Source organism: Capricornis sumatraensis, chromosome 1 (assembly GCF_032405125.1).
Source record: "Capricornis sumatraensis isolate serow.1 chromosome 1, serow.2, whole genome shotgun sequence".
Classification (NCBI taxonomy): Eukaryota; Metazoa; Chordata; class Mammalia; order Artiodactyla; family Bovidae; genus Capricornis; species Capricornis sumatraensis.
This window is the reverse complement of record NC_091069.1, coordinates 94,944,696-94,955,615: the sequence shown is the minus strand read 5'-3', so window position 1 is coordinate 94,955,615 and position 10,920 is coordinate 94,944,696. Positions and strand designations below refer to the sequence as shown.

Here is a 10,920-nt window from a genome sequence, read left to right as displayed (position 1 = left end):
TCGGTTTCCGTATAGAGTCCTGACTGTGGTGCTGAGCCCCAGACTTGGGTCCCCACCTTGCTTCAGTCCTGCAGATTGATGGAGGGCGCTGTTGGCATTTGACGTGAGTTCCTATCATTTAGCATTCTGGTTTCAGCTTAAGGCTTTCTTTTTTTTTCAGGTCTACCAGTTTATTGCTACCAACCCATCTCCCTGCTCCCTCATGCACACATGCTCAGTCATGTGACCCCATGGACTGCAGCCCGCCAGGCTCCTCTGTCCATGGACTTTTCCAGGCGAGAACACTGGAGTGGGTTGCCATTTCCTTCTTAGCTTAAGGTTTTTGCTTCTTTGCATTTTGTTTTGTTTTTCTTTTCTTTTGAAATTTTTCTTGCTTCTAGTGAACTCAGGAAAATACTATGTTTTATGTAGTAATTATTATTATTACTATTATTTACCTCTAATGTAGTAATTATTATTATTACTATTATTTACCTCTAATAATTTTGTAGCAGGAGGGCCTTTCATAAGTATATAGTAAGCCACACTCCTGGAAGGAAGTGGGGAGTCTACAGCACAATTTGTAGAATTAAAATGTGGAAACAGAATATAACAAATGAGTAAATATAACAAAATAGAAACAGACTCACAGATAAAGAGAACAAATTAACTGTTACCAGTGGAGAGAGGGGAGAAGGGAGGGGCAAGATAGGGCTATGGGATTAAGATGTACAAACTACTATGTATAAAATAAATAGGTGGACTTTTCTGGTGGTCCAGTGGTTAAGCATCCACCTGCTTTGAATTATTAACTAAAGTACATACTGTGTTCACATTTCACAAAATTTTATGCTAGTGCTTATTCAAGAGTCCACATTGTATTTAGTTGCCTTGAGCAGCTTCAGCTGCATGCAACAAATATTGATAGATTCTCTTTTCATTCTTATTCTGTTACAAATGTTTTCTAATTTTCTTTGTTGTGGCTTCTTAGATGTACCCATCATTTAATAGTGGACATTCAGTTTCCAAATACATGGGGTTTTAAAAGTATTTTTGATATTAATTCCTCATTTTGATATTAATTTTTCATTTAAATGCTTTCTTCTCTGCAATCACCTTTTGGGTTTTTTCAGTCTTTTAACTTTATTGAGGCTTTCAATGGCTAAGTCACAGATCTCCTGAATCTTGAAGCTTCCCTGAGAAATCCTGAAGAGTCCTTGGAGGAGGAAATCCAACCCACTCTAGTATTCCTGCCTGGGAAATCCCATGGACAGAAGAGTCTGGCAGGCTGCAGCCCATGGGGTTGCAAAAAAGTCAGACATGACTGAACCTGAGCTCGCACACAGTCATTAGTGATATTGAGCATTTTTTCATGTACTTGTTAGCCATCTGAATGTCTTGTGTTTTTTTTTTTTTTGGCACCTCAGTTGTATTTTTGTAATTTCCCATTTATTTGAGAACAATTTTTTTCTGACATATATTCATATGAATTTTAGATCAGTTATTTCAAAGTGTGCACAAATTGTGTATATTTCCCTATAGCCAGGCACCAACAAAAGAATACCTAATATATCAATATTAAAGCATTCCAACATAAAAGGACTTTTCCCAGCTTAATACTATTTCCCACACATGGTGATCTATAATTGACATTCAGGCAATTATACGCATGCAGAAGCAGACACAGTCCCCAAACTGACCATAAGATAAACCAGCACACATGTCCTTCTCCTGGATATAACTACATTTCCAGAGGCAAAGGGGTTCAAATGGGAACACATAAGGTGACTTCCTTATGAAATGAACCACACAGACACAAACTAAGAAGGAGTGAAGGTGCTAAGGATGAATCCCACGAACCTCGCTCCTTCCTGTCCTGAGAGTGTGCGCCCCCCGCACTGCGAGCGAGTGGCCGCTGGGCGCCAGGCCCCCGTCGAGAGGCAGTCGGCAGGGCCCGGCCACAGAGGGAGGGGCAGTGCAGGCTCCTGAGGGGCGTCTTGCTTCCCTTCGTTATGGTCTACTGTGCCGCTCCACTACTTCGGCTGTTCCACTGTTTTTGTAACTGGGGCATCGTGGGAGGTTTAGCTAGTCTGCGGCTGCTGCTGCTAAGTCGCTTCAGTCGTGTCCGACTCTGTGCGACCCCACAGACGGCAGCCCATCAGGCTCCACCGTCCCTGGGATTCTCCAGGCAAGAACACCGGAGTCGGTTGCCATTTCCTTCTCCAGTGCGTGAAAGTGAAAAGTGAAAGTGAAGTTGCTCAGTCGTGCCCGACTCTTAGCGACCCCATGGACTGCAGCCTACCAGGCTCCTCCGTCCATGGGATTTTCCAGGCAAGAGTACTGGAGTGGGGTGCCATTGCCTTAGGAACTCTTACCCCATAAACTATCTGAATCAAAGATTTTTTATTTACTCTTCCGCCAAACACAAAGACTGAGTTCCATCTACAATTATTTTTCTAGGTGAGAAACAGTGAGTCAACTGAAGAGAGGACACTGTTGACACTTGCCGCATGGCCTGGGGGGACGAGCCTGGGCCACAGCGGGACGTTCTGGTCCGCAAACCTTCTCCAGGAAGGCTCTGCAGCACCGCACGCCCTGCTGGTAGACGGCCTCAAAGTCAGCGTCGTTGCCATAATAGGGATCTTCAATGATAAGTTGTTTTTGTGGATCATAGCTCCAGAGTAGTTCGATTTTCGCTCTGCAGTTTTTAAGTTGATTACTTTTTCTATTCACATCTCTCAGATTGCTCTCATCCGTACACAGTATATAATCAAAAGTGGCAAAGTCTTCTTTGGTAACCTGCCGGGCAACATGACTCATAGGGATCCCATGCTTCTTCATGCAAGCCCGCCTCCAATAATCAGGAGGGTTTCCTAGTCATACGTGGATGTTGCTGCACTGTCTGTCCTCCAATTATCTGAAATGTTTTGATCAGTTACAAGTTTCCTGAAACCCGCTTCTGCGATGGGTGATCGACAGATGTTACCCAGACATAGGAACAGCACCGACTTGGTCACCGGCTCAGCCATCTTCCCGCGCGCCGAATGTCTTCTTTGGAGAAATGTCTATTTAGGTTTTCTGCCCATTTTTTTTGTTCAGGGTGTTTGTTTTCTTTTGCTATTCAGTTGTATGAGGTGTTTGCCTACTTTGGAAATTAAGCCTTTCTTGGTCCCGTCATTTGCAAATATTTTCTCCTGGTCCACTGGTTGTCTTTTCATTTCGTTTATGGTTTCCTTTGCTGTGCAAAAGCTTGTAAGTTTGATTAGGTTTCATTTGTTTAATTTTGCTTTTGTTTCTATCATCCTGGGAGACTGACCTAAGAAAATATTGCTACAATTTATGCCAGATGATGTTTTACCTGTTTTCTTCTAGTTTTATGGTATCACATATATGTTTATATACTTAAGACTTTAAGCCATTTTGAGTTTATTTTTGTATATGGTGTGAAGGAATGTTTAAATTGAAGGAACTGTTCAAATCAATCAAATAAATGTTCATTGATATACATGTGGCTGTCCAGCCTTCCCAGCATCACTTGCTGAAGAGACTCTCTTCTCCATTGCATATTCTTGCCCCCTTTGCCAGAGACTAACTGACCACAGGTGTGCAGGAGTGATTGGTGTTTTGCTCTTGCCTCATCCGCATCTTTGCGCTGGACGATCACTGTCTATTCTTTGTTGCAGAACTGCAGATGCAGTGGCTCAGACCACCGGTCAGGTGTCTATGGGGATGAACTTAGGGCAGCATAAAGCCCTGCCAGGGTCAAGAGTTGATGACCTTGGGGAATAACTGTTTTTGAGCAATCCCTCACCCCATCTTTTGCTCTCCAAATTCCCAGGCTGGCCCCTCCCTCAAATCAGTAGAGGAGCTTCCTTTCAGCACAGGGTAGAAAGTGAAATCAAGAACCCAAGGAGTTTTGGGACCAAACGCAAACAAGCGGGAGTGATGACCTGTGATTGTGTGATGCCTGGGGTACTCCAGTTGAGATCTGAGGCCCTGTCCTCTCCTTGAAGTTAATAGGCTGGCAGACACTGAATGGCCTTCTGTCCTTCCCTCAAATGCAGTACAGGGTAGAGCAGTAAATACCCCCAGGGAATAGGGGTTCACAAGCCAAAAATGTTGAGATACTCACAGAGTAAAATTAAACCAAAAGAAAAATAAAATCACAACATGTAAGATCCGAAACAGCAGGACAGAAGCAGCAGTATTCATTAGTAGAGATGGACTAAGGATTTCAAATCAGTTCTACAAATACACAAAAGATATATTAGCAGTGTAAAAGAAAAACAGGAAAACACTTACAAGAGTCAAAAGAAAGTATTGATATGAAAAAGATAATAGTTGAAACAACACAATAAATGAGATATATAACTGATAAAAATAGATTCGAATACCATATTGAGAAACACTTTAAGAAGGACCCATTGAAGAATGAGAAGATAAAAAATTAAATTTAAGAAATAAAGAGGATAGAAGTAGAATGCCCACACCCATGCAACAGGAATTCAGGAGAAAGTGAAACTGAAAAGAGGAATACATTTGAAGAACAAAGGATCTAAATTTTTTTTTCAGGTTTAAAAAGAATGAATGACCAGATTGAAAAGGCCATAGAGTGGAAAATAAAAGAGAGAAATGAAAACCCACTAGATGGTAAAATTTAAAAATACCAGAGAGGGGATTCTCTGCTGGTCCAGTGGTTGGGACTCCGTGCTTTCCCTGATGAGAGCGCTGGTTGGGGAACTAGGATCCCACAAACAGTGTGGCCAAAACAACAATAACAACAACAGCGAACAAAAACAGAAAAAAAAAAAAAACCCCCATCAAAACCAAAGAGAAAATTTTAACAGGGTTAGATTGATGTTAGACTGCTCACCTACAACACTGGGCACAAGAAGACAACGGGGCAGTGTTTCTTAAGTACTAAAGAAAATAACTTGGAACCTATAATTTTGTCTACAGCCAGCTTGTCTTTCAAAATTCTTGAACAGTTGGGAATACCAGACCACCTGACCTGCCTCCTGAGAAATCTTGACCTCCAGGTCAAGAAGCAACAGTTAGAACCAGACATGAACAATGGACTGGTTCCAAACTGGGAAAGGAGTACGTCAAGGCTGTATATTGTCACTTTACTTATTTAACTTACATGCAAAGTATATCATGCAAAATGCTGGGCTGGATGCTGCCCAAGCTAGAATCAAGATTGCTGGGAGAAATATCAATAATCTCAGATACACAGATGATACCGTCCTGACAGCAGAAATGGAAGAGGATCTGAAGAGCATCTTGATGAAAGTGAAAGAGGAGAGTGAAAAAGCTGGCTTAAAACTTACCTTTCAAAAAACTAAGATCATGGCATCCGTTCCCATCACTTCATGCTGAAATAGATGGGGAAACAATAGAAACAGTGATAGACTTTATTTTCTTGAGGTCCAAAATCACTGCAGATGGTGACTGCAGCCATGAAATTAAAAGATGCTTGCACCTTGAAAGAAAAGCTATAAGCAAGCTAGCAGCATATTAAAAAGCAGAGACATTACTTTGCTGACAAAGGTCCATATCTTCAAAGCTATGGTTTGTCCAGTAGTCATGTATGGTTGTGAGAGTTGGACCATAAAGAAAGCTGAGTGCTGAAGAATTGATCCTTTTGAACTGTGGTGTTAGAGAAGACTCTTGAGAGTCCCTTGGACTGCAAGGAGATCAAACCAGTCAATCCTAAAGGAAATCAGTCCTTAATATACATTGGAAGGATGATGCTGAAGCTGAAGCTCCAATACTTTGGCCACCTGATGCGAAGAACTGACTCACTGGAAAAGACACTGATACTGGGAAAGACTGAAGGCAGGAGGAGAAGGGGACGACAGAGGATGAGATGGTTGGATGGCATCACCGACACGATGGACATGAGTTTGAGCAAGCTCCAGGAGTTGTTGATGGACAGGGAAGCCTGGCGTGCTGCAGTCCATGGGGCCACAAAGAGTAGGACATGACTGAGCGACTTAACTGAACTATCTTTCAAATGTGAAAAGAGTGAAAAAAATGTATCAGGAAAGGGAGTCATCCTGCATTGTTGGTGGGAATGTAAATTGGTATAGTCACTATGCAAAATAGTATGGAGGTTCCTTAAAAACTAAAAATAAAACTACTATATAATCCAGCAATCCCACTCCTAGGCATATTATCTGGGAAAAAAAGAAACTCTAATTTGAAAAGATACACATGCCCCAGTGTTCAAAGTAGCACTATGTAGAAAAGCCAAAACACGGCAACAACCCAAGTGCCTATCAACAGACAACTGATTTAAGAAGATGTGGCATACATACCTACAATGGCACAATACTCAGTCCTAATGAAGAATGGAGTGTGGCCATTTGCAGCAACATGGAGACCTAGAGAACAGTATACTTAGTGAAGTAAGTCAGACAGATAAAGATAAATATTATATGATACAGTTTATATCTGAAATCTAAAAAATAACACAAGTGAATCTATATACAAAGCAGACTCACAGACAGAAAACGAAGTTATGGTGACCAAAGAGGGGAGTGAGGGATAGACAAATTAGGAATATAGGATTAACAGATACAAACTACTACACATAAATAGATAAGCAACACGGATTTACTGTATAGCACTGGGAATTATATTCAATAATTTGTAATAATGTATAACGGAATATAATCTGAAAAAGAAAATAATCACTATGCTATAAAGTAAAGTGCTTTTTGGAGAAGGCAATGGCAACCCACTCTGGTAGTCTTGCCTGGAAAATCCCATGGACGGAGGAGCCTGGTAGGCTGCAGTCCATGGGGTCGAGAAGAGTCGGACACGACTGAGCGACTTCACTCTCCCTTTTCAGTTTCATGCATTGGAGAAGGAAATGGCAACCCACTCCGGTGTTCTTGCCTGGAGAATCCCAGGGATGGCGGAGCGTGGTGGGCTGCCGTCTGTGGGGTCGCACAGAGTTGGACACGACTGAAGCGACTTAGCAGTAGCAGCAGCAAAGTGCTACGCTATAGCACTATGCTATAAAGTAACACAACATTATAAATCACTATCATTTAAAAAATTCTCAGGCAATAAAGTTTCAAAATGCTTGTTGCACTAAGAAACACATTAAAAATATCTCTGGGGAGCTGAAAAGGAAGGACAAACTGAAATATCAATGGAAGGATTCTGAACTGTTTAACCTAATATATAAAGCAAACTGTTTAAAAAATGTTATGGGGAGGGATATATTGATGTTCATTGTATGATCATTTTTATTTTCTTAGAAGTATGAAAACTTTTATAATAAAAAATTTAAGACATTTTGGAGGAAGTGCACAAACAAGAAGAGATACATATTCAGAAGACTTTGCAAGAAATATATAGAGTAAGCGTGATTAAACACACTGGTAAAATTTTGTGTTGTCTGGACAATAGCAAGAACAACCACAAACTTAAGACCAATGAAAATAAATAGAAAGTGCATCCTTAATAACTTCAGATTAAAATTCTATATAATATTAAATTGATAAAGAATTGAGGGTAGGTAGAAATTTGGGAAATCTCCAAATATTTGGAAATTAAACAACACGTTTAGACATAACCCACGAGTCAAAGAAGAAATCACAAGAAAAATCATTCCTCTTTTTAACTTAATAAAAAAGAAAATTCAACATACCAAAATTTGGGGGATGTAGTACAAGCAGTATTTTCAGGGGAATGTGTAGCTTTAAACATCTAGATTAGAAAAGAAGCAGTTTTCACTTTAAGAATCTGCAAAAAGAAGAGCCAACTAAATCCAAAACAAGAAAAAGGACGAAAATAGTAAAGATTAGAGTGTAAGTAAATGAAATAGAAAAAAAATGACAGAGAAAAAACTTTTAAAACAAAAAGCTGGTATTTTGGAAAAAATTAACAGAACTGACAAATCTTTAGCTAGAATAACAAGAGAAAAAAAAGAAAAGACAAATTACAAAATCATTACTGACCCTAAATAAATGAAAAGAATAAAAGTGAATATTTTAAAAATGTAAGGGAATATACGGGGGTAAAATACAAATTTAACAATTTGGTTGAAATGGACAAATTTTCAGAATGATATAGATTATAAAAATTGGCTCAAGAAGAAATAGAAAATCTGAGTAGACTGATAGCAAGACAGAATTCATACTTAAAATTTTCCTACCAAGAAAAGCTCAGTCCCAGAACATTTCACTGGTGAATTCTTTTAGATAATTAAAGACGATATAATACTATCTTTTATAAATTCTTACTGCCTTTTCATATTGCTCATGGGGTTCTCAAGGCAAGAATGCTGAAGCGGTTTGCCATCCCCTTCTCCAGTGGGCCACATTTTGTCAGAACTCTCCACCATGACCCGTCTCTCTTGGGTGGCCCTGCACGGCATGGCTCATAGTTTCAGTGAATTACACAAGGTGTGATCCATGTGAGGTTAGCTTTCTGTGACTGTGGTTTTCATTCTGGGGGCCATAGGACTGAAGCTCTTATTTCTTCTGTCTGTCCTCTGATGGATGAAGATAAGAGGTTTGTGCAAGCTTCCTGATGGGAGGGACTGACTGTGGGGAAAGCTGGTTCTTGCTCTAGTGGGCAGGGCCAGGCTTCCCGAATCTTTAATCCAGTTTTCTGCTGGTGGGTGGGGCTGTGCTCCCTCCCTGTTGTTTGGCCTGAGGTGGCCCAGTCATGGAGTCTGCAGTCTCTATGATGGGCTATACGTTCTATGGTAAGACTAATGGCGACCTCCTCCAAGAGGGCTTATGTCGAGGCACCACGCCTCCCAGGACTGCTGCTGCTGGTGCTCCTGCCCCGACAGCACGCTGCTGTCAACCCACACCTCTCTTGGAGACTCCCACACACTCACGGCAAGACTGGCTCGGTCTCTTGTAAGGTCACATCATGGATGTGAGAGTTGGACCATAAAGAAGGCTGAGTGCCAAAGAACTGATGCTTTTTAACTGTGGTGCCGGAGAAGACTCTTGAGTGTCCTTTGGACAACAAGAGACCCAATCAGTCAATTCTAAAGGAAATCAACCCTGGATATTCACTGGAAGGACTGATGATGAAGCTGAAGCTCCAACGCTTTGGCTACCTGATGCAAACAGCTGACTCACCGGAAAAGACCCTGATGCTGAGAAAGACTGAGGGCATGAGGAGAAGGGAATGACAGAGGTTGGATAGCATCATCGACTCAATGGATATGAGTTTGAGCAAACTCAGGGAGATAGTGAAGGACAGGGAAGCCTGGCGTGCTGCAGTCCATGGGGCCACAAAGAGTAGGACTTGACTGAGCGACTGATCAACAATAAATCCTTTCATAAAGCAGAGAAGAAGGGAACAGTTGCCAATTATTCTATGAAAACTACACAATATCGCTTACAAACATATTTGGCAAAAATCCTTAACACATTATATAATAAAATCCAGCAACATTTAAATACAATTATACACTATAACCAAGTCACCTTTATCCCAGGAGTACAAGGCTGGTTTAACATCTGAAAATCAATGAGGGTAAATCCCATGTTAATAAAATAAAGGACAAAAACCGAATGACCATTTCTGGAGATGCACAAAAAGCATTTGAAAAACTCTTAAGCTAGGAATAAAAATAACCATAAAAACTCTTAAGCTAGGAATAAAAGGGGACTTTCTCAATGTGATAAAGGGTATCTAACTAAAATTTACAGTCTACATTATATGTAATCGTAAAAGACTGCATCCCTATAAACCTGGAACAAGGCAAGGATATCTGCTGATGCCACTTTTAATCAAATTGTACTGGAGGTTTTAGTCAGTGTGACAAGGCCAAAAAGTAAAAAATAAAAATAAAGCCATTCACACTGGAAACGAAGTAAGACTGTCTTTATTCAAAGATGACATGATCTTGCATACAGAAAATGCTATGAAATTTAAAACTACTATTGTTAATACAATAATACTGCCCCAATTGATCTACAAATTAAATGCAATCCTTATTAAAATCCCAGCTCTGTTTTTTGCAGAAATTGACACACCAATTCTAAAATTAATATGGAAATGCAAAGGATCCAGAATAGCCAAAACAATCTCGAAAAAAATTGGAGAACTCACAATTTCTGATTTCAAGACTTACTACAAGATTACAGTAATAAACAAAACATGGTACTGGCATTAAGACAGAAATATAGGCCAATGGAATAGAACTGAAATAAGCCCTCACATGTAAAGTCAATTTAGTTCTGGCAAAGTTTCCAAAGCAACTCAATGGGAAAAGGATATCCTATACAAGTATCAGCAAGGATGTGGAGAAACTGGACCCCTCACACTTTCCAAATAGGAGTGGAAAATGGTACAGCCACTTTGGAAAACAGCTTGGTAGTTTCTCCCTTCCTAGGTATCTATCCAAAGAAATGAAAACATACGTCCACACGGAGACTCATATATGAATATTCACAGCACCATTTATTTGTAAGAGCCCAAATGAGGAAATAACCCAAATGTCCATCAACACATGTTTAATGGATAAACAAATGTGATTTATTCTTAAAATGGAATATGACTCAGGAATAAAAAGGAATACTACTGATTACTGATACACACTCTGACACAGATGAACCTCAAAAACATACTAAGTGAAAGCTAGACACGAAAGACTATATGGCGACCCCATTCATAAGTAGCCCAGAAAAGGTAAGTTTATGCAGATAGAAGTAGATTAATGGATGCCTTAGCTGGACTTAGGAGTGGTGATTGACTGCAGATAAGCACAGGGTACTTTTTGAGTTGATGGAAATGTCTTAATCTGGATTGCTGTGATAGTTGCATAACTCTAAAAATCTACTAAAAATAATTGTGTATATACTTATGGGGGTTTCCCTGGTGGCTCAGACGGTAAAGCGTCTGTCTGCAATGCAGGAGACCCGGGTTCGATCCCTGGGTTGGGAAGATGCCCTGGAGAAG

The 10,920-nt window shown here is 40.3% G+C and overlaps 1 pseudogene; it reads right to left on the bottom strand.

The window, feature by feature from the left end:
* Positions 1 to 2,454: 2,454 nt before the first annotated feature.
* On the bottom strand, positions 2,455 to 3,017 carry LOC138075446 (low molecular weight phosphotyrosine protein phosphatase pseudogene; annotated as a pseudogene).
* Positions 3,018 to 10,920: the final 7,903 nt, after the last annotated feature.